This window comes from Equus przewalskii, chromosome 7, assembly GCF_037783145.1.
Source record: "Equus przewalskii isolate Varuska chromosome 7, EquPr2, whole genome shotgun sequence".
NCBI lineage: Eukaryota > Metazoa > Chordata > Mammalia > Perissodactyla > Equidae > Equus > Equus przewalskii.
In genome coordinates, this window is record NC_091837.1 from 65,373,013 (window position 1) to 65,397,048 (window position 24,036).

At 37.0% G+C, this 24,036-nt stretch overlaps 1 long non-coding RNA gene across 1 annotated transcript; it reads right to left on the minus strand.

Annotated features, from left to right (window-relative positions):
- Nucleotides 1-4,255: 4,255 nt before the first annotated feature.
- LOC139084932 (uncharacterized) lies at nt 4,256-7,334 on the minus strand. Its single transcript, XR_011542871.1, has 3 exons — nt 7,241-7,334; nt 7,069-7,120; nt 4,256-4,499 (listed from the first exon to the last, which is right to left on the minus strand). It is a non-coding gene; the product is annotated as an uncharacterized lncRNA (long non-coding RNA).
- Between the last annotated feature and the right edge of the window lie 16,702 nt (nt 7,335-24,036).

Genomic DNA, 24,036 nt, shown 5'->3' on the forward strand with positions numbered 1-24,036 from the left:
ACTGCTAAACTATAATTCTATATTCAATAACAATATTCTTAAATATGAAAGAAGATAATATTATTTTCAAACAAATGAAATCTAAGAGAAGACATCACCAGGAGACACACAATAATGGAAATACTAAAAGGTGTCCTTCAGGCAGAAGGACACTGACCTCAAATATAAACTTACTTTCTGACCCAAGTGATGGTTACGTTGGTGTGTTTGCTTTGTGATAATTTATTGATATGTACACTTAAGATATATAAACTGCTCTATATACTTATTATACATCATAAATTTTACTAGAATTACTTCCTGTGTATACCTGGGTCTGCTTCTGAGCCTTAAGTTTTGTTCTATTTGAGTGTTCACCTTTCCTCCATCACTGTAGTGTCACAATTTTCAATGCTATAGCATTACAATGTGTTATTTTATCTGGGAGAGCATTTTATACATTTTGTTGAAAGTTTACTTGCCTTTTTCTGAGTCTTAGTTCTGCATATGAAAACTAGAATAAAGGAACTGAATTCCTCAAAATATCAAATGGGATTTTTATTGGTATTGAATTGATTTTATAGAATAACTGGACAAATATTTATACCGGTATAATATTGTCATTCCATGTAAGAGTGTGGAAATCTATGACCATTAGGATAATTGAACCATAAGTTTACATTTCTTTTCTCTACAGAGGCATCAAGCAGGCTCAGAAAGTTTTATAGGGTGCCGTTACCAAGCTTCCAGTGGAAGAATATCCCTAATTCCTACAGATTTTTCCAAAGAAAAGAAAAAATGAAAAAGCTGCCACATTATTGTATGATGCTTGTACCAATTGATACGCAAGCTAAATAAAGTATAAAAAGTGGAAAATGCAAGATATTTCATTTAGGTATAAAGAAGCAAAAATGCTAAATAAAATATAAGCAACTTGAAATGATAATATATAAAGATACATAATGACAAGGTAAGGCTTTTTCCAAAGGTACAAGAAAATTTTAACTTAGAAAACACATCAGTTCAATCCATCACTTTAATATATAAGAGAAAAGCCATCTGATCAGATAATTAGACTCAGGAAAAGCCTTTAGTAAAATTCAATATCTTGTTTCTTTTTTTTTCCCAAAAAAAGATTATAAATATCTTAATATTCACCCTTTATTTTGCTTTTTTTTTGTTAAACATCCATATAGTTCTCCAAATCCAATTATCTACTCTTTTCTCTCTCCCACGACTACACCCCTCACCTCCCCCTCTCCCTCACTCTCTCTTTCTCTTATAAAATGTGTATTGTAACTTGTCAGTTTATCTTCCTCCTTGCCTCTCACATTTTTAAACAATTTTAATTCATTTCTATTTAATTCACCAGTTTTCTCTCCAGCTGTACCATTTTATTAGATAGGCTTCTAATTTTTATTTGAATATTTATGTTATTAATTTGTGATGCTTATAGTCATTTGGTTTTCTTACATTCCTATTTTCTTAGCAAACTGCACTTAGCATAGATAATAATCCTTCCTGTCTGGATTGCAACAGATTTAATATTTCCTCCAATATGTTCTGTATGTTGACTCTTTCATGATGTGTTCTAGAACTCTTATTTAGAACTGCTACCTTGGTCTTCTTCTTTAAAGCCCCAGGATAGGTTTTATATTTGCATTTTTCACTCTCCTGTTGAATTGGTAGTGTTCTTCATGTTTTTGTTATTTTTGTTTTGTTGGTCTGTACAATTTTTGTCCTTCCCGTTTGTTATTGCTTATTTGTTGTAGATGCATCTCCTTCTTCCTAAGCCACAGGTAAGGGACACTTTTACAGTCATACCCACGACAACTGTAAGAATTATTTCAGCGGGAGTTCACTAACTGGGACCAAACCGAGTCCATAACGCTGACATACAGATTGCCATGATCTACACATGGTCTTCGAAGTTCTGAGCTACACTGTCTGTATTTGCCTCTACCTTCTTCTTGGTACCACTGTTTTTACCATTCAGATTTTCTCCTTCTACCTGTGCAGAGATTTTATCATTATCTATTTTATCTACACACACAATGCCTATGTGTTCGGACTTGAGTGGCAGGAAGATTATGTATGTGTATACTGCTCCATTCTGACTGGATGTCCCCCCTCCCACACCACTTTATCATCTTTCTGGTAGTTTTTCTATTTTTATTTCAAAATTTTCAAACAAATAGAAAATTTAAAGTAATGATAAAATGATTGATTAACTTAAACACTAGATAAAAATTAACATTTTACCATATTGGCTTTACTTATGTGTGCAGGTATGTATACAGATTAAACCATGAAAGAAGTCAATATATTATGACACTTCTCTTAAATACTTCAGTGTGCATTCCCTAAAGTTATGAACATTCTTTTAGGTAACTGCAATAGCAATACCACATTTAAAGAAGTCAACATTTCCCAATGATCTAACATCTCGTCCACATGCAAATTTTCCTAGTAATTCCCTAAATGTGATTACTACTTCTTTTTAAACCAGTATACAATCTTTTTTCCTCACCAAGACAGTAGGTCAGTCTTCTTATCAAGTTTTACAATCCAAAGTTATCTGATTATTTCCTTATTATATTGTTAACTTGTTATTATATCATCTGCATTTCTTTAAAATTGCAGTTGAGTCTGAAGGTTTGAATAAATTCAGACTAAATATTTTTGACAAAAATACTTTAGAGGTAATGCTGTGAACAACATATTGTAGCACATCAAGATGCATGTATCAGATTCCTAATTACTAGCAATACTGTTTGATCTTTTGGTTAAGAGAAAATCACCATATCTCTTTATCTAATGAATAATTGTTGGGGTGAAGCTTTGGCACTTTGCAAATTTCTGCTTTGCACAAACTTTCACCTAATCATTTTAGCTTCCATTGATGATTCTTGCCTGAATCCATTATTACTTGGGAGTTTGCTGAAAGGTGATGTTCTAATTCTATTATTTCTTCAACTTATATTACCTGGTATCCTTCTGCAAAGAAAATCTTCCCTTTTCAACTGTTATGGATTGAATGTGTTCCCCCAAAATTCATATGTTGAAGTCCTAACTCACCAATGTGATGATGTTCGGAGATGGGTCTCTGGGAGGCAATTAAGATTAGATGCAGTCATGAGGAGGGGGCCCTTATGATGGGGTTAGTGTCCTTACCACTTGCCTTGCCAGCAGATCACGTGAACACACAGCAAGGAGGAAGCCGTCTGTAACCCAGTGGAAGAGCTCTCACCAGAAATCACCCATGCTGGCACCCTAATCTTGACCTTCCAGCCTCCAGAACTGTGAGAAAATAAATTATTTCTGTTTGTTGAAGCCCCATAGGCTAAAGTATTTTGTTATAGGAACCTGAGCTGACTAATACATCAATGAAGGATGAATTCTATTTCTCTTAAATAGGCTAGATAAATGCTTAATTCTTTTCTTTTTATTGCTTTCTTCGTTATTTCCCCCTCTGAGCAAGAATTTAGTATAATAATCACTGCTAATGGTGACAAAATATGTTGCTTTTTTCCTTCACAATCTCTCTCTCATCTTTATCTCTGACTTGTCATTAAATAAATGAAATACACATTTAGTGTTATACAGTCAATTATAGACATTCTTTTCATGCAACTCTTTATGTTCAAATTTGCGCATATTGGCCAATGGACATCTTTGCGAGCTGGTTTCTTATTCCTCCTGACATGCTCTTACTAGATTCTGGATGCACCTCTGCTTTCTAGCATAAGAATATATTCCAGACTCAACTTATATTTTTCCTGTCTCAGATCTAGCAGCAGACATTTCCCCCCACACCCGATTCCTTTAACAAAGAAACCAAGATCTGTTTGTTAGATGTATCGTTAATTCTTTGTTGTGTTAATTTGTTCTGAACATGCCTGACTTGTACCCACTAGATAACAAGAGCACCTTCCCAACTATGACAACCAAAATTGTCTCTAGACGTTGCCCAATATCCCCTGGAGGGCAAAATCACCCCAGTTGAGAACTACTGGCTTACGTGAATGGTGTTATTGTATGACTACTCTTCTGAGCATTGATTTGTTCCTTTAATGACGTACTCTGAAGACCATTCCAAATCAGCACGGAGATAATTCTCATTATGTTTTAAGATCTCATGGCCCTCTATTGTGCAGCAGTACTGAGTCATTTGAACACCCCCTGCTGCTGAACAGAGAATAAATGTGTGCATATGTTCTCTCATGCTTGTTGAAGTGCATCTTGAGTGTAGATTCCTAAAACTGGGGTGGCTGAGTATAAAGAAAAGTACACATGTAATTTTATTTTATATTGTGACATTCCCTACAATAATATTTGTATCATATTCCATTCCCTCCAGCAATGTGTGAGAGTGTCTGTTTCATAACGGCTTTGTCAAAGCAGTTCATTTAATTGTGGGAGTTGGGGAAGAGGAGGAGGCTCCAGGAATACTGGTTTTGCTAATTTAATAGATGAGAAGTAGCATCTCCAAATAGTCTTCTGCATATTCCAATAGTTTTCTGCAAAAGATGTGAACGGACATTTTACCAAGGAAGATATAAGCATGAAAAATATTCACTACCATTACTCATTAGGGAAACACAAATTAAAATCACAGTGTCATACCACTACACACCTGTTAGAATGTCTAAAATTGAAAGAAGTCAAGGGCCTCACTTAACTCCAAAGGGCAGGTACCATCCTACTATGTGCCCAGAAGGAATCCCTGAAATATTGGGTGAACAGCACTGACTCCCACAGACAGCATTCAGGGTCTACATGCTCACTCCTATAACTACCACTCAGACCTGGTCCTAAAATCTCTCCTTCTTTTTCCCCAGTCCTCAGTCTCCTTTTCCTTTTTTTCTGTCCTTTATACTTTCCATATTACCTTCAATTACTGGACTTTTATATATACAGATTTCTCCATCTTAAATTTTCTTCTTTGTCTTTGCCTAGTTCCATTCTACCCATCTGAAGACACACTTGACTCTTAGTTCTCAACTTAAATTCCTCTTCTCCTTCAGAATGCCTATCACGATTGGAATTGAATATGGATAGTGAAATCATGAGACAAATGTCTCTACTCACTAGCACATGAAGCTCTGAGGAAGTGGAGATCACACTTAATTTTACTCCCCATCATATCCTTAGTACCCAGCACAGTCATGGCACATCTTGGGTCCTCATTCAACATTGTTGAATCAAAGCATGAATGAATAAATGAACACATTAAAACACATGCTTCAGGGGCCATCCTGGTGGCTTAGTGGTTAAGTTTGCATGCTCTGCTTCAGCAGCCAGGGGCTCACAGATTCAGATCCCAGGCATTGACCTAGCACTACTCATCAAGCCACACTGTGGTGGTATCCCACATACAAAGTGGAGGAGGATTGGCACAGATGTTAGCTCATCAACAATCTTTTTCAGGCAAAAAGAGGAAGATTAGCCACAGATGTTAAGTCAGGAGCAATCTTCCTTACCAAAAAATAAAACAAAACCCCCCCCAAAAAACACATGCTTCATTGTATTTATTACTATAGTCTAGCAGTAAATAATACACATGTGAATGAAATGTGGAAAAACATGGAAATTCAGAAAATTGAGGGCAGAATCTATAAAGGACTTCTAAGTAAAAAAACCACATTGTCCTCTCTGACTGGTTTTTAGTTCAAAGCTTGATGAAATGTAAAGAAATGCCACCTTTTATAACTGAAGACGGTGATGTTAATTACCAACAAAGTTAAAACAATTAAAAAGATATTTAAATTATACTCAGACATCAAATTATTATTTCACTGTGTGTTGTCTCTAAAATACAATAGTCTCTAGAATCATGGAATTATAGAATGTTAGAATTTGAAGAAACAGAGCTTTTGTTTTTAATCCATTTCCCTTATTTTACAAAAGAGGAAGATGAGCTAGTTTCCAGTTTAAAGATAACATTGAACACATTTCTTGAGATTTCTAATCCAAATGCCATTCTTCTCTTTTCATTTTAGCTTACAGGTCCCTTTTTTTAAAAATCTCTTTTAATGCATTTCTAATTTCTAATTGTCTTTTTAAAAGGATATTAGTTGGAAACCTATGTTAACCAAAGCTGGTCTCCTGGTGGTTCATTCCTTACTATCAGGCAAACAATAAAAAACAAAATAATTATTCTTTTGTGTGCTCAGTTTTTTATTCTTAAATAATGAAGTGGTAATTATCTACAACTTTTGTCTTTTTAGGCTATTGCAAAATTATTGACTAATAGATTAACGTCCTTACATTGCTTCAGAATTATGGTTCCCAAATGTGGCAGGTCTTCGTGTCACAGATTTCCAGATATCCCACCTCCAATGTTCTGAATTCTGGATTCTAGATTTTGGATAGCCCCTGGGAATTCAGATTTTTTTAAAAAAAAAATTTCCTAAGCAATCCAAAAGCACAGCTAGCCTAGGAAACCACTGTCTTAGAGAATTATCAAATTTTGATAAACTCTGAAACTAATTTTAGGAAACACACCTAGCCCAATCTAAAAAATAATAATACTTCTTGATGGATATAGAGTAATAGAATAAATGGATTACTTAAGCCTTTAAGGCCTTTCTATTGAAGCACCCAATTATTTTCACATGCAAAATTTAGTACAAGGTGGATTGGTTGAACCAATAAAATAATCTAGAATGTGAAATGTCTAAGTCCTCTATTATTCAGATTTCGAAAGCACCCCTCCTGACATTTCTTTCCGCGGCTTCACAAATGCCATCATCTTTATGACTGTAGCCTTTTTACTTTTCCCTACTGCTATTGCCTTCCTGCAGACTTTATAGCAGCTTTGACAGTCCCACTCTTGATTCATTTAATCCCCCCTCCTTCTCTCTGCTGTCTTTTTCCTCCATCTATTTTAAGTTACAGGGAAGAGACAAGAAAATCACAGCCTAAAGGCTTTCAGAATTTAACGTTTTCAGTCTATGGAATATATGAATCACCAACTTGCACATTCTGAGGTTTAGTTATTTGTTTCTTTTTCCAAAAGAAATTGTTTTTACAGATTGCAAAAACATTAATTTATATCTTGACTCTTTTTTGACACTCTCTCCTCACCTGAAATTTCTCTTGCTCTCTGGTCAAACTCAAATACGTTCACAATATATGGCTAGCAAAATAAAGCAGAACATAATTAATGTGGCACAAAGTCTTCGGTAGATAACGCATTTAAAGTACTGTGGTTATACGAATCTGGTCTTAGTTAATAGCACCAGTACACTCCACTCACTAGCGGGAGTTCAAGACCCCATTCCAGGCTCTGGGTAGGAGAAATGCTAGCATAGTTCCAGGCCAACAATACTTTTATATCTAGGTGCCACCAGGCCCTTGAGCTTATGACATCATAAAGGGCAAAAACTTTCGCATTATTAGGTGTTGTGCCCTCTGCCGAATCTGCCATGTGGTCATTTTTTTGGAAATCTGTTTCTCATAAATATATTGGGGGTTGACATAAAACTGGCCTGAGATGCCCCCAAGTAGTGAGTACTCCTGGCACTTGCAGTATCGAACCAGACTAGAAATAGGACGAAGGTAAAAAGGGCAGGCAGTGACGGCTAAACCAACTGCTGGTACTTTGAGAAGAAACACTTAGATGCCTTAATGAGCTTTCCGCTGGATTTTGTTTGTTGCTTCTTCTCTTTGTTGGAGCATTAAATCACCAAAATGCAGGAAGGGGGACCAGGATGGTTGTATTGAGTCCTCGCTACTGGGCCCTTAGACACAGCCCAACCCAGCTTATGAAGTCTGGGACTAAAACTGAACAGTAATATACCGTAGATTTGCTCTCTATTTTCTTTCAACATCACCTCTCTTAAACCTGCCTGTGGTCATCAGGTGACTGAACAAGTTTCAGTGTGCGGATTTGAGATCTTTAGTCATAGCTTTCTCACTGTCTCTTCCCTTCTCATGAATACAAGTTCCCTCCTGGCCGATCTGTACCAGAGAGAAAACAGTGGGTGCGAATGGACAGTTCATGTTATAAATCTAAGGAAGACCAAGACTCAGAGATAGAAGTCAGCAGAGCCAACAACTGAAGCACAGAACAAAATAGAACAAAACAATGAATGCAGTTTTTAGATAGCTGTAGATAAAAGTATACACAGTGAGGGGCTGGCCCCGTGGCCGAGTGGTTAAGTTCGCGCGCTCCGCTGCACGCGGCCCAGTGTTTCGTTGGTTCGAATCCCGGGTGCGGACATGGCACTGCTCATCAAACCACGCTGAGGCAGCGTCCCACATGCCAAAACTAGAAGGACCCACAACGAAGAATATACAACTATGTACTGGGGGGCTTTGGGAAGAAAAAGGAAAAAATAAAATCTTTAAAAAAAAAAAGTATACACAGTGAGCATCAAAAAGGAACCCAAGAATTAGTACAGTCATTACCCACACACATGCAGTCATGCCAGGGCCAAGAATTTCTAAAATAATTCTTGACATGAGGGCCTCAGATTTTGGCATTTGGCAATCCTACATTCAAAACTCTGCAGGTGGTGCTAAACTCTAGATCAGAGCCCTCTAGTTTTAAAGGAAACATGATCTGTCTGTTTTGATATGTTAATGTTCTCCATAGACATGTTAGGACCTAGACATAGTAAAACACAGACAAACCATTGGTCTTTTGAGAAAAGAAAGAATCTAGCAGTCTAAAAACATTCAGGATCTATTTCTGCAGGTTTGGTTGCACACCTCAGCAGAATTTGAAGCTCGAAAAGGATTCTCCATTCTCAGAGAATTAGGCTAGATTTAAACAAGCTGTAGAGATAAAGAGTATAAGTTCTGAATCTGAGGTCATGAGACTCTTTTTATTAATTTGTCCTCGCTACTGCTACTCCTACTTCTTTGAATCTGCCTGAAATAGCTAGCCCAGATGCCGTCAGAGGGAGCCATCTTCATCACTAAGATTCATCGCTGCTCCAGATATAGACTTCCTTGACCCACCCAAGCTCTACTTTATTGTTGTACATTGACATGGCACATGTCTCCAACTGCTGTTTGTCGCACTTCATTCCTCTAAAATGGTCTTCTCCAAGGACCAGCGTTTTGACTCACCATGAATTTAAATCAGTCTGATAACAAGCTTCTGGATTAAAGTTTTCTGTATAGACACACATCTTAACTGCAAACAAGCGTAGAATTCAAAAATTGCTAAAACCTAATTGGAAGTCAGGACTGGGGAGAGAAACATCCGTTAGAGACACTATTCCAGTCAGACACCACACAGTGATTCTCCTTCTTAAACGCTGGCTTCTATCTCTGAAATTCTCTTTCATACAAGTCATTTAAATACTGAAAGATTGTCTTTTCTTATTCAGATTGAACAGTTACATTTTCCACCATTCCGATTGTCAGCGGTAGCAATGCACTTTAAAATGACACTCTGTGAACCCGACTCAATGCTTCATATATGGTTTTGACCAGCACAAAGCTGAGGAAAATCACATTCCTTTGTTCTGAATTATAGTTCTAACTCTATGATGAATTATTTGGATGTAAGAAGAGAAAGAGTGGAATATGGATAAAGAGATGAGATAACAGCGATAACTTATAGTCTGAATTTATAAATTAGGTATTCTGAGTTTAGTTTTAGGTCTTACATCTATACAGTATTTAGAGATGCTAAGATGGGTTTACATATGCTATGTGATTTAATCCACATATCAAGCCATCATGGTAGATAAGATAGGGTGATAATCCACGTTAAATTTTTTTGTAAAACTAAGTATTTACATATGAAAATTGCTTAAAGCTGAGACTACCCACATTAGAACTCTCTCTTGGTGGAGACTAAACCACTGGCATAAGTCTATTTCCCTCCAAGAGATAAATCCCATACATCTCACCCTTCACTCCAGGATTAACCAACAAGCTTCACATTTTGGATATGTTTTTCTACCTGAACTTCTTAAAAAACAAAATTCACAGTGCATTCATGCTATGTAAATGTTACCCTTCTCTTGTCCTCTTTACTCTTAAAAACACACTATTCACTTTTATTTGGAGCATAATTCACTCAGTTATAAGGTCTTTCATATCTTTAGCATAATAGAATCTGCTTATTTACTTATCTTTTTTCTCTTTCCCTTGAATTCTTGGCCAGTGTACGTGTGTGTGTGCTTGTGCATGCATGCACACATATATATATATGTGTGTGTGGAGGACAAAGGATAGATTTCTCACTTTCACTTCTAGGATTCTGGCTTTGGGATTAAGAGACCTTCAGAGTGTGTGTCCGGGTCTGCCTTTGAGGCTATGTGTATATGGACATACACATCAAGACCTAATTACATGTGAACCCACCAGGTGCGTTCCTAGGTTCACTTCTCTGGTGTTCTGGTTCCCTTATCTCTCCCCATTGTGCCAGATGTTTCTTAAATTGCACTCTCATTCAGCATATCTGAAATCAGTGGGGCCTGGTGGTAAAGGGAGAGGGTTGTTACTTAATTTTGTCTCTCTCCTTCGAAGCCTCCTGCCACAGCTGTGCACTGACAAAACTGTCTCAGCCCCTCCCTCTGTGGCAAATTTTGGTTTTGGGTTCTAAAATTTCATTAGCCCAAGCAGTCTCTCCTGGAAGCTATTTCATTCCTCATAACCCCAGGCAGAAGCTAACACTCTCAAAAAAGGGAAAAAAGAGAGAGTCTTATTGTGGTTTTATAAGTGTTTCTTTGATGCCCCACTGCAGGTGCATATACGAGGCTGCTAAGCTTCAAATAAGTCCCACACTCAATTCCTGTCTGTGGTTTTCTGTAAGCTGCCCCTTCCTCTTCCTGCAAATTTGTGAACTTTAAGGGTTGTTACTGGGAAGACTTGGTGCTTCAAAGAAACCTTCAGAGTGAGCAAAATCTCACTGATTATTTTGTTGAAATATCCTTTGTTGTCCAATTCAATGGAGGAAGTGTGTAATATAGTGGGAACCACATTTCAAGAAAACTGCATTCAATGCCAAGTTCTTCCACTAACCAGCTGGATGACATTGGGTAAATTATTTAACATCTCTGTACCCAGTTTCTTCATCTTTAAAAAAAAAACGAGTTGAATTGACTGCTAATCTCTATGCTTTCATCCAAGTCTACCACCCTATGTTTACAAGTCATTTACTAATCTAACAAATTTTTATTGCCTGCTCCTTTGTACCAGACTTCATACTGGACTCTAGGACTATAAAGATATATAAAATGAAGAGTCTACCCTTAAAACATTATAGTCTAATTAGTATGAAGCCTATATGAGCCAATAAATAAATACAATACAAGATGATGAGCCCTAGAATCAAGATTCCTAGTGAGGCGTGGGACGAAAGGAGAATTCCTAACTCAGGTGGCTGGGAGAAAGTGAATAGTGAGCCCTGGATTTTATTTACTTTTCTATTTCTGAATTGTCCAAGAAAGGATAACTAACAGTCACGTATGTGTTTGTATATATATGTACACACACACACACTCTATATATATATGGCACTCTCTTTATAATTTATTATAATATATAATTATTATTGTTATATTGTTATTGAAAACTTACTGTCCGCTGCTGCTAGGCAATACACTAAACATTTAGCATGTGTTAACACTTTTAAACTTAAAATAACTTTATGAGGTGGGTACATATGTTTGGTATTTAATTCTAGCTGTTGAAACAAACAACCCCCAAATTTCTGCAGGGTAGCAAAGTAAGTGGTTATGCCTCACTTAAGGGCTGAGAGCCTTTTATTGCAGCTTCTTGCCAATTGATGACTCAAGGTTTAGGCTTCTTCCGTCTTGTGGTGTTGCCATCTAAACACACAACCTCCATGTTCTTGCAGGGAATACAGAAAAGCAAGTTCCATCTCTCAAAATTCTCTTAGTCCCACTTTTTTATTTCATAAATACTGAATCACTTGTAGCTCTTTGAATAGCCAGGCTATTTCATTCATCCTTTTCTTTACACATGCCAAACCGATAATCTGAAAGTGGTTTTCTCTTCATTCTTCTCAGAAAATTCCTATTCTACTTTCATAGGTAATACATTTGCAAAGATTTTTTTTAAACATCGTATAAATGTTCAAGGGCTGTAGGGGATTTGCTCCTCCTTGTGTGATGCTAAACCCTAAAAACCAGACTTGAAGTCAGGCAGACAAACACATATCATCTTTTACCCAAATGTGCATTGTTCTCATAGTCAACTGAATACATCAAAAATCAAACTCATCTTTTCCCTACACCTTTCCTTTTATGACCCTTACTACCTGTTGATGGCATGGTTTTTCTTTTCCCTCACACACAGACCTGACTCCCTCTTCTTTAAGATTGACTTCCTAATGGGCCTGACAGTGCTCTCTTTGCAGCATGGCTCATGCATACCTCCTCTCCTCTTTTCCACGGGTATGGCCACCGGTATGGTTCAGGTCTTCACCACCTCTTACTCTGACCACTGCACTGACTGCATAACCTCTAGCCATTCCCCTCTTCAATATATTTCACCTCTGCTTCCAGCCAGTTATATATTTAATTTCCTTTTTATCTCCATGACAGCTTACATAGTGACTTATAGAGAAAAGGTGCTTAACAATTGCTTGGTTATTGACAATTATAATGATAAATATTTATTAAATAATGCAAATGACTATCCATATATACTTATAAAGCCTACGTATTATAGGGAATCAATGAAGGTGATTACCACAAATGAACTTGCAGTGTTCTTAGAAATCCAAAAATCTTAGAGGCAACATGGAGAAAACAATTATAAGTTTAAGTTGTGTGTGAGTATGAATATTTGTATGCACATCCTGATATAGGTACACACACACACCTCAAATATGGATCAATCCATCCTGTAATAATGAAACTACTTTGTATCAAGCCCTTTTTCTTCAAGCAATGCAAAATTTCTCAGGGAGATTTATTTCATAAGTCTTCCTAAAGCCAAATCTTAGAAGGGAAATATAAAGGAAATATATATAATAAAAAAGGCTCTGAACAGAAAAAGCAAAAGGAAGGGGTCTGTTCATCTGCCTGAACTATATATATGTTTTTACTAGTGACCCTCTCTCCTCAATCAATGAACGTAAGTCTGGAACTGCGTGGACGTTTTAGGGCATATGAAGAAGTAAATATTACAGATCCTGCTTAAAGTTAATATTCACACCTTCAGGTGAAAAGAATTTTCCAATCCTTGTGTGAAACCAGAAATTACAAAAGTAAATATTGATAAATTCAGCCAAATAAAAATGCAAAACTTATCTAGGTAAAAAGAAAACATATATATGAAGTAAAAAGCAAATAACATGGAAAATAATACTAGCAACATAAATAAAAAGGGCTAATGTCATTAATATATATATAGCTGTCATAAACCAATAAGACTGCTCCAGGAGAAAAATGAGCAAAGGATATAAATAGGCAACTCACGGAAGAGTAATTATAAATACTTGTAAATGCATAGAAAAATGCTCAATCTCACTAGTAATGAAAGGACAACAAATTAAAACAAGAAATAATTTTTCACCTGTCAAATTGGCAAAGATCAAAGAGAAAGCTAGTGTTCAGTTTTGGTGAAAGTTTGGGTAAATAGGCTTTCTCATATACAGCTGCTAAGAGTTGGAATTTGTCCCACTTTTCCAGAGGGCAGGATCTCCTGGTATCCTAAAAGTATTAAGAAAATGTATAAAGTTGGTCTAATTGCTTTACTTATAAAAAGATATTCTAAAGAAATAATTAGACAAATTTAAAAAGATCTATGTATAAGGACTTCCATTGTGCTATTATTTACATTAGTGAAGAATTGGAGATAACCTTAATGTTTAACAATAAGAAATTGATTACTATATGATACAACTATTAAAAGGACTTAGACCTATATCTTCTGAAATAGGCAGATGCTCGCGATGCACTGACAAGGTGGAAGAGCAGACTGGAGAATAACATGTGGAACATGAATCCATTCTTGAAGAAATTTATATGTAAATAAAGTTCTGAAAAGATTCATACAAAATGTAAGTGGGTTTAAGTCTGAATGATTCATACAAGTGATTCTTTTTTTCTTATCAGTATTTTAATTTTTTAGCATAAATGTAGATTACTTTGGTAAAATATATATAATTTATACTGTAGTTTTAACATAATGGAGTCTTCAATTTAGAATGAATCATTAAAATAACCTAATCTAGTCCATCGTGGAGACCGGTTTAAGGATCCCCTGTACAAAGTGTCCCTAATGGATGACAACTGTGCTTGTCCTGAGTATTGCAAATGAAGAGGAGGCCACTACTCTATGTTCTATTTTGGGATCTTCTAGCTATTAATTTTTTTTTCTTCTTCTGGCAAACTAAAATCTTTTCCCAATATTTTCTATTTATTAGCCCTGGCTCCTAGTGCTCTGGGAAAATGGAGGAGGAAATTGCTTCTTTTCCTACATGACAACCCATCAACTCTTTGAAAAGACAATTATATTCTCTCTTGGTCTTGTCTTCACAAAGACATCAACCCCATGGCTTTATTGATGGCTCGTATGACTTTGAGCTTCTCTCTCATCTTAGACACCCCTCCACTTTCCTATACTCTGAGACGTGATACACAACATCAGAAACTGAGGATCAAGTCAGAATAGGTAGAAAGTTGGATGGGAAAGGACTTCAGAAAAGGAAATCATGTCTGTGAGCTCAGGCTTCACGGAAAAGATGGGATTTGCTGGAGATCTTATAGAATCAGTGAGCTTTTGAAGACTGAAGAAGAGGAGGGGCAATGTAGTTCCTGGGTTCCATGACGTTAGAGAAAGTTTCCCTTTAATGGTCAACATTTTAATTTTGAGAGGATAAAGAAAAATTAAAATTTGTCTTTCTTATCCTTCATTCTTATATTCTTTTCACTCTCTTACTACTTCCTACTTTCTTTGCTGTTTTGGGAAATGACCCCTCCCCCCCAAAATTAAACAAAACAATGTTTTACTACTTTACTTGTTATCACTCCATAAGCTATTTCCCATATATAGGTTTCAAATCTCCAGTTAGGCTTTAAGCAACCAATTCAGAAAGGCATCTTTAATTTCTTCATCAGCTCTCCCCAAGCCCAGTACCACAAAAGGATGCATACTGTGCCTAAGAGGTGCTTTGGGTTATTAAGTACATGTTGTTGCTTTTTATTGTCTGGAGATGAGTCCTTCTGAGGTATCATCACATTTCTACTCCCTCCCATATGTGACAGCCTACAAACATTCTGTATTGTTATCACATTAGGAGGAGGAATGAAGTCTCAATAAGTGTTGTCCTTGCTGAAGTTCAAGTTCCTTCCAAGTAGATAAACTCTTACATAGCTTCTTCATGCCACCTGCTGTGGCTTTTGTGAAATTCTCAGTGGGACCTGGTAGGGATCATTCTCCCCAATGCATAGTTTTGGCTTTTAAAGCAAGAAGTGGGAAAATTCTTCAGGCTATTGAGCATTCAACCTAACAGTTGCTACCAGGCCAACACACGTTACCTTATCTCTTACTCTTTTTCCTGTAGACCTTTCCCTTTTTCCTGACATCATTTGAGGCTCTACAGAGTGACTCTTCTTCAAAATTGCGGGTTTCTGGTTCTCAAAGCCCAGAATCCTAGGAAACTGTCAGGGAAGCAAGAGGAAATGATCTACTTGGTTACTGTGGCTCCTTTACCCAAGAGGTGGTGAAAAGAGAAGTAGTTGGTGCCTCTGAAGAAGTCTGAGGATTAGTTTTCACTGTTGACTGCAGTCAAGAATTGACTTAAGGTGCATAGTCAGTAGCTGACTCATGATCCTCCAGCTGGGGCCTCAGAGCCTAGGGTCTGATTTGACTATCACACTGCATTTATCTTGCTAAGATATGTCAAGGGAATGGGCCCTTGGGAAATACATGTAGTAAGCAAAATCTATACACCCAATCTACCCCCATCTTTACAATCAGTACCATTCTCCTTGTCACTACCCAATATATATCAAGTTCTATTCCCACCTGTGTCCTGAAATATATGCTAATTTATAATAAAATACTTGCACACTTGGTAAGAAATGTTTTATTATAAAGCAAAAGGTTTCAGAAGAAATTAAATTACGGCTATGATGGCAAAATTGGTAGGCTGTTGTTTGACACATTGAGTTAGGAGACCTTTTAAGCTCCCACTATATAAACAAAGTTCACTTATTCAGGATGGCTATGAATAGCATCATACATCACATAACAGAAATATCTATGTCCTGAATCCATTACTTATCTCTACGTTATTTCTATTCATTTAGGATTAATAAATTAAAGCTGAAGAGAAATTCTCACTGATAAAATTTTAAGAGGAAAATTGTCATCATGAATATGGCACTGAAGAAAAATTCATGTCCATAGTTGTGATTCAAACAACTACTTTCACTTAATGCCACTGGCCATGGGACAGATGGCCAACACCAATCTCCTTCCTTGCAACCACTAGATACTAGCAGGTGTCTAGAGGCAGAAAGGGAGTCCAAATTTGCTAGTAGAAGGGCAAAGCTAAATTGGGACAAGAAGCTGGCTGGATCCTGATTCTTTAACAAAACAAAGCATATGGGAACAGTGATAGAGAGATAAATCTTTCATTTAGGATATGGGATCAGAAATGATAAATGGTCACAGAGTATTTTCCCAAAACAGTCTAGATCCTAAACACATTATTTTCTCCCAAAGTCAATTTAAGCCCTTGATTTGTATCTCATCTATCATAACACATCACAATTCATCAGTGAATTATTACAGAGGTGTACGATGTATTTTGTGAAGTTGTGGTATCATCCCGGATTTCTATTACTCCTTTTTTCCTAATGACTAGCTTTCCAAGGCATAACTTGGATATATAGCATCTTGGGTACTTTTAACTGCCACTGGCACCTGATTCCAGCACAGAACTAGGATGTGTGCTCTCTGAGAAGGAAAATGCACACAAATTCTCTTCATCCTCCTTCTCCTGAATGCCACATCCTCCCCAGAACCAAGCCCATGACTGACTGACAAGCCCAATGGAGAAAGAGCAGAAAACAGGAAAGCGTGTATTACACATTGCACTGCATTCACCAGACCGCCCTTCAGAAAGGGGAAATAACAAAGAGTGAATGGTGGGAAGTCATTTTATCTACTAGAAAAATATGCCCTGTTCCCTACTCAAAAAACAAGTGGTTGTGAAGCAACCGCATTATTTAAAGCTACAAGGCAAACAGGAAGAGGCAAACCAAACACCCAGGCCCTGAGAACTTCCCGCAAGTACTCCCCTCAGCTGGGCTGGTTTGCAGTCGTGATGGGCATGCTGACAGGCACCAGTGGTTGCTGTGAACTCAGAGCTTTCTTGGTGAGAAAGGAAAGAGGAAAGGAAAGTGCTAGTTCCTCTTTAGCAAGCTATTTGGGAGGCAGTTACTCATTCAAAGGAATAAGAATGATTTCTAGAACCAACCACCATCAATTTGAGTCCTACCTTCTGATAAAGAAGCCCAATGCTAAAATACAAGTTTGGAAGATGTAGGAATTGCCCAAGAAAAAGAAGCAAAAGAAGGATGCCTACAAAACCCTGGGAAATGATCGTAGGTCCTTAAAAGCAGTCGGCAACACATATAACTGCAAGGACAACAGGACTACTGTCGTTGCAGCTTGAAAAGTTTATAGGTTGGGCTGAAAGTCCCCAGTTTTGAAATACCTGATATGAGTGGACAGACATTTCCAGAACTATCCTGGGTTCCGGACACTCCCAACCTCAGGTCCCATTTTAGCCACACTTTGAAATACCTAGAACTGCATTTCATGATCACCTCTGAGCTAAGTTGGTGTTTTGTTGTTTTATGAATCAGCTGCAGGTCTGAGAAGAGCAGAGGGTGAATATTCTGACTGCAAAGCAATTTTGGCATTTTTCTTAATCCTATCACTAGTCCACTGAATTAAGTGTCATTGTCATTATTTTACAAGTGAGAGTATTGAGTTTGGAGTGACTGTCCGCCATCACTCAGGGTCAGGTCTATCTGATGGGAAATTCTCTCCTCTTCCCTCCCTGACATGGGGTCAGACACATGTAGGGGACAGTGAAGAGATGAGATGATGCTCCATAGCAGACTGATTTCTCATTGCAGAGAAACAGTTTCTCTCGGGCCAGAGCAAGCAGTCATGTGGACTAAGTTCTCCCCTTGGATACAACAAAAAGTGTGAGTCCACAGTTTTCTCAGAACCCAGAAACCATCCAAGAGGTGGAGAACCAAAGACCCTCACCCTTCAGTTATGGCTTACACAGGAAAATGTACCACTTGGCTGACAGTGATATTAATGTGTGTTTTACCATTTCTCTCACTCCTCTGACAAGATGTAGTGTCACAGAGAACCAAATTAACACACCGGGAGGCTTTGTCATTAAAGAAATACAAGCTCGCTTTGATTATTGCTGGCAAGAGAGCAGAGTGCGTGGTGCAAACAGCAATCCTATTCTCAGAACTAATATTCTTGCAGACAGCACAGCTCTGTCTCAGAGTATCTTGAATTGGGAAACGGGGGTGTAATTTTTCAAATCTAGAGGGACAAAATGATTTCCAAGCTAGGTACTTAAAGGTATAGCCAGCCATAGATCGCAATGAACACAGTTGTCAATGTTGCCATAATCATAAAAAAAAAAAAAAGGAAACATGAAAGAAGGGAGAAAATCAAAAGAAGTGTTTCTAGCTATATTTGTATGAACAGAATACGTTATTTGTGGGCCTAAGTGAGAAAGGCACTTAAGTAGAAGGGTAAAAATAAGATTTATTTATCTGAAAGAGGTTCTCAAGTATAATCAGACAATTTACTGAAAGAGCTTTAAGTCTTAACTTTGCCTTTTAATTGTAATTGTTGTTTGCCTTTGCATTCAAATTAAGGTGTTACAGTTTTAGGTATTTTTTAAAATTTTTATTGAGTTAATGATAGGTTACAATCTTGTGAAATTTCAGTTGTACATTATTGTTTGTCAGTCGTGTTGTAGGTGCAACCCTTCACCCTTTGTGCCCACTCCCCACCCCATCTTTCCCCAGGTAGCCACTAATCTGTTCTTTTTGTCTACATTTTTAAATTCCTCATATGAGGGGAGTCATACAGAGATTGTCCTTCTCTGTCTAGCTTATTTCACTTAACATAATTCTCTCAAGGTCCATCCATGTTGTTGCAAATGGGACGATTTTGTTCTGTTTTATGACTGAGTGGTATTCCATGGTACATGTATACCACATCTTCTTTATCCAATCATCTGTTGATGGGCACTTAGGTTGCTTCCATGTCTTGGCTATCGTAAATAATGCTACAATAAACATTGGGGTGCATAGGACTTTCGGAATTGCTGACTTAAAGTTCTCTGGATAGATACCCAGTAGTGGGATAGCTGGGTCATATGGTAGTTCTATTTTTAATCTTTTGAGGAATCTCCATACCGTTTTCCATAGTGGCTGCACCAGTTTGCATTCCCACCAGCAGTGTATGAGTGTTCCTTTCTCTCCAAAACTTCTCCAACTTTTGTTACTATTAGTTTTAGATATTTTTGTCACTCTAATGGGTGTAAGGTGATATCTTAGTGTAGTTTTGATTTGCATTTCCCTGATGATCAGCGATGATGACCATCTTTTCATGTGCCTATTGGCCATCCGTATATCTTCTTTGGAGAAATATCTGTTCATGTCTCCAGCCCATTTTTTGATCGGGTTGTTTGATTTTTTGTTGTTGAGTTGCATGTGTTCTTTATATATTATGGATATTAAGCCTTTGTCAGATATATGACTTGCAAATATTTTTTCCCAGTTAGTGGGTTGTTTTTTTGTTTCAATCCTGTTTTCATTTGCCTTGAAGAAGCTCTTTAGTCTGATGAAGTCCCATTTGTTTATTCTTTCTATTGTTTCCCTTCTCTGAGAAGACATGGTGTCCGAAAAGATCCTTTTAAAACTGATGTCCAAGAGTGTACTGCCTACATTTTCTTCTAGAAGCCTTATGGTTTCAGGTCTCCCCTTTAGGTTGTTGATCCATTTCAAGTTTATTTTGGTGAATGGTGAGAAAGAATGGTCAATTTTCATCCTTTTACATGTGGCTTTCCAGTTTTCCCAGCACCATTTGTTGAAAAGACTTTCTTTTCTCCATTGTATGCCCTCAGCTCCTTTGTCGAAGATAAGCTGTCCATAGATGTGTGGTTTTATTTCTGGGCTTTCAATTCTGTTCCATTGATCTGTGCACCTGTTTTTGTACCAGTACCATGCTGTTTTGATTACTGTAGCTTTGTAGTATGTTTTGAAATCAGGGATTGTGATGCCTCCCGTTTTGTTCTTTTTTCTCAGGATTGCTTTAGCAATTCATGGTCTTTTGTTGCCGCATATGAATTTTAGGATTCTTTGTTCTAATTCTGTAAAGAATGTCATTGGGATTCTGATTGGGATAGCATTGAATCTGTAGATTGCTTTAGGTAGAATGGACATTTTAACTATGTTTATTCTTCCAATCCATGTACATGGAATGGCTTTCCATCTCTTTATGTCGTCATCCATTTCTTTCAGGAAGGCCTTGTAATTTTCATTGTATAGGTCTTTCCCTTCCTCAGTTAAATTCACTCCGGGGTATTTTATTCTTTTTGTAGCGATTGTGAATGGCATTGTGTTCTTGAGTTCTTTTTCTGTTAGTTCGTTATTAGAGTATAGAAATGATACTGATTTATGCAAATTGCTTTTATACCCTGCAACTTTGCTGTAGTTGTTGATTACTTCTAAGAGTTTTCCAATGGATTCTTTGGGATTTTCTATATGTAAGATCATGTTGTCTGCAAACAGTGAAAGTTTCACTTCTTCCCTCCCTATTTGGATTCCTTTTATTCCTTTTTCTTGCCTGATTGCTCTGGCCAGGACCTCCAGTACTATGTTAAATAAGAGCAGTGATAGAGGGCATCCTTGTCTCATTCCTGTTTTCAGGGGAATGGTGCTCAGTTTTTGCCTGTTGAGTATGATGTTGGCTGTGGGTTTGTCATATATGGCCTTTATTATGTTGAGGTAGTTCCCTTCCATGCCCATTTTGCTCAGAGTTTTTTTCATAAATGGCTGTTGGATATTGTCAAATGCTTTCTCTGCATCTATTGAGATGATCATGTGGTTTTTATTCCTCAGTTTGTTGATGTGGTGTATCACGTTGTTTTGTGGATGTTGAACCATCCCTGTGTCCCTGGTATGAATCCCACTTGATCATGATGTATGATCCTTTTGATGAATTGCTGAATTCTGGTTGCCAAAATTTTGTTTAGAATTTTTGCATCTATGTTCATCACTGATATTGGCCTGTAGTTCTCTTTTTTCATGGTGTCCTTGTCAGGCTTTGGTATCAGCGTGATGTTGGCCTTGTAGAATGTGTTAGGAAGTGTTCCATCCTCCCTAATTTTTTGGAATAGCTTGAAAAGGATGGGTATTAAATCCCCTCTGAAAGTTTGATAGAATTCCCCAGGAAAGCCATCTGGTCCTGAGGTTTTATTCTTTGGGATATTTTTGATTGCTGTTTCAATCTCTTTCCTTGTTATTGGTCTGTTCAAATTGTCTGCTTCTTCTTGAGTCAGCTTTGGGAGATTGTAGGAGTCCAAGAATTTATCCATTTCCTCTAGGTTATCCATTTTGTTGGCATATAGTTTTTCGTAGTATTCTCTTATAATCCATTGTAGTTCTGCAGAGTCTGTTGTTATTTCTCCTCTTTCATTTCTGATTTTGTTTATTTGAGCTTTCTCCCTTTTTTTCTTTGTAAGTCTGGCTAGGGGTTTGTCAATTTTATTTATCTTCTCAAAGAACCAGCTCTTTGTTTCATTGATCCTTTCTACTGTATTTTTCATTTCAATAGCATTTATTTCTGCTCAGATTTTTATTATTTCTCTCCTTCTGCTGACTTTGGGCTTTGTTTTTCTTTCTCTAATTCGCTTAGGTGTAGTTTAAGATTGCTTATTTGGGATTTTTCTTGTTTGTTAAGATGTGTCTGTATTGCGATGAATTTTCCTCTTAATACAGCTTTTGCTGTATCCCATATGAGTTGGTATGGCATGTTATCATTTTCATTTGTCTCTAGGTATTTTTTGACTTCTTCTTTAATTTCTTCAATGATCCATTGCTTGTTCAATAGCATATTGTTCAGTCTCCACATCCTTGTACCTTTCTCAGCTTTTTTCTTGTAATTAATTTCTAGCCTTATAGCATTATGATTGGAGAATAGGCCTGTTATTATTTCAATTTTTTTAAATTTGTAGAGGCTTGCCTTGTTTCCCAACATATGGTCTGTCCTTGAGAATGTTCCATGCACACTTGAGAAGAATGTGTATTCTGCTGTTTTTGGATGAAGTGTTCTATATATATCTATTAAGTCCAATTGTTTTAGCTTTTCATTCAGCTCCACTATTTCCTTGTTGATTTTCTGTCTGGATGATCTGTCCATTGATGTGAGTGGGGTGTTGAGGTCCCCTACTATTATTGTGTTGTTTTTAACATCTTCCTTTAGGTCTGTTAATAGTTGCTTTATGAACTTTGGTGCTCCTGTTGTTTTTAACATCCTGTTGTTTTTAACATCTTCCTTTAGGTCTGTTAATAGTTGCTTTATGAACTTTGGGTACATAGATATTTATAAGCATTATTTCTTCTTGATGAAGTGTCCAGTTTTAGGTGTTTTTTTAAAAATTACGTATATTTGTTATTTTGCTATTTGACTGGTATCTGTCAATTATGGAAAAACAGGCCCTAGACCATGAATCAAAGATCCAGACTCTAGTGACTATATTTTCCTCACTTACTTGTTACCAGTTGATAAATTATTTTGTCCTTTGAAGCCTCAGTTTCCTCATCTGAAAATAGGAAGAATAATACTGTCTATATTGACAACCCAACAGAGCATTGTGAATATCGAATGGGAGGATTAATGAGAAAGCACATTGGAAGCGTAAGTCCAGGCTTTCCCAAAGCTGTAAGACTCTGAATAAGCACGAGGCTATTGAAATTGCATTGATACCAGGCAGGGGAGAGGAGCTATGAGGGAGGAGGGGATATAAAAAAGCTGTATATTCTCTCAGAAATGAAACACAGATTTTGTTTTGCCACCAGAAATGGCAGAATCATTGAACTTATCTGAAACCTGATTGACTGCTCTATATTCCAAGACTTGAGGAGACAGGAGCTATCACATAAAATATCAAATAAAGACAAACAGTTCACCTAATTGGCTCAATTAATTGAAATACAAACAAGTGTGATAGTCAGTCTTTAAGGAAATAGGTAATTTCACACATTGCAAAACAGTTTAGATCTGAAAAAGTAAGATGAAAGGGTATAACCAAAAGGAGAAATTCAGAGGAAGTTTTATGTCCCAAAAATAAAACATTTCAGATTCCTTAGAGGGAAATAATGATCTCCTATAAAAATGACCAAACCAAGGAGAAGAATGACTACGAGACAAGTACTATCCAATTCTGGACAGAATACTGGTAATAAAAGATGAGAATTAGTTAATCCTTATCAACTTAGAAGAAAGAGGGAAGTGAGGGCAGAACTCAAATCTAAAGAATCAGATCCTAGGACCAGAGTCTGACAGGTGGGTGGGAGAGCATCAACCCCGAGAATATGTCAGCTCAGGGAACAACAACAGTGTTTTATGAATGAGTAAACAAAGTTTCAAAAAGTTTAATTTGTCTGAGGTCACAAGGACATTAAAAAGAGAAAATTTTAAAAACAATTCTTATGACCATAGTCCCCAGTTGAGCCCATTGGGAAGGCTTGAATTTAGATTATTACATTGCTGCAAAATCATGAATACTTAAAAAACAACTTAAGAAAATTATGGTAAAGCAACTAACTAATTAGCTGTAATCTGTCAAGTACCTAAGGCTTTTCACATAGAAATGTTAGCCATCAAAATGGATATCCAAGACCATTTTAACATACTTCCATTGCTAGGTGAACAGAACTGGGACTCATTTCATTGCAATAAAAAAAGGAGCAAGGATTTAGGCAGACTGATCATATATATCCAGAATATTGGGCAAGAAAATAGCCTCAGGGAAATAGGTTTTCCTCCTAAAATGGA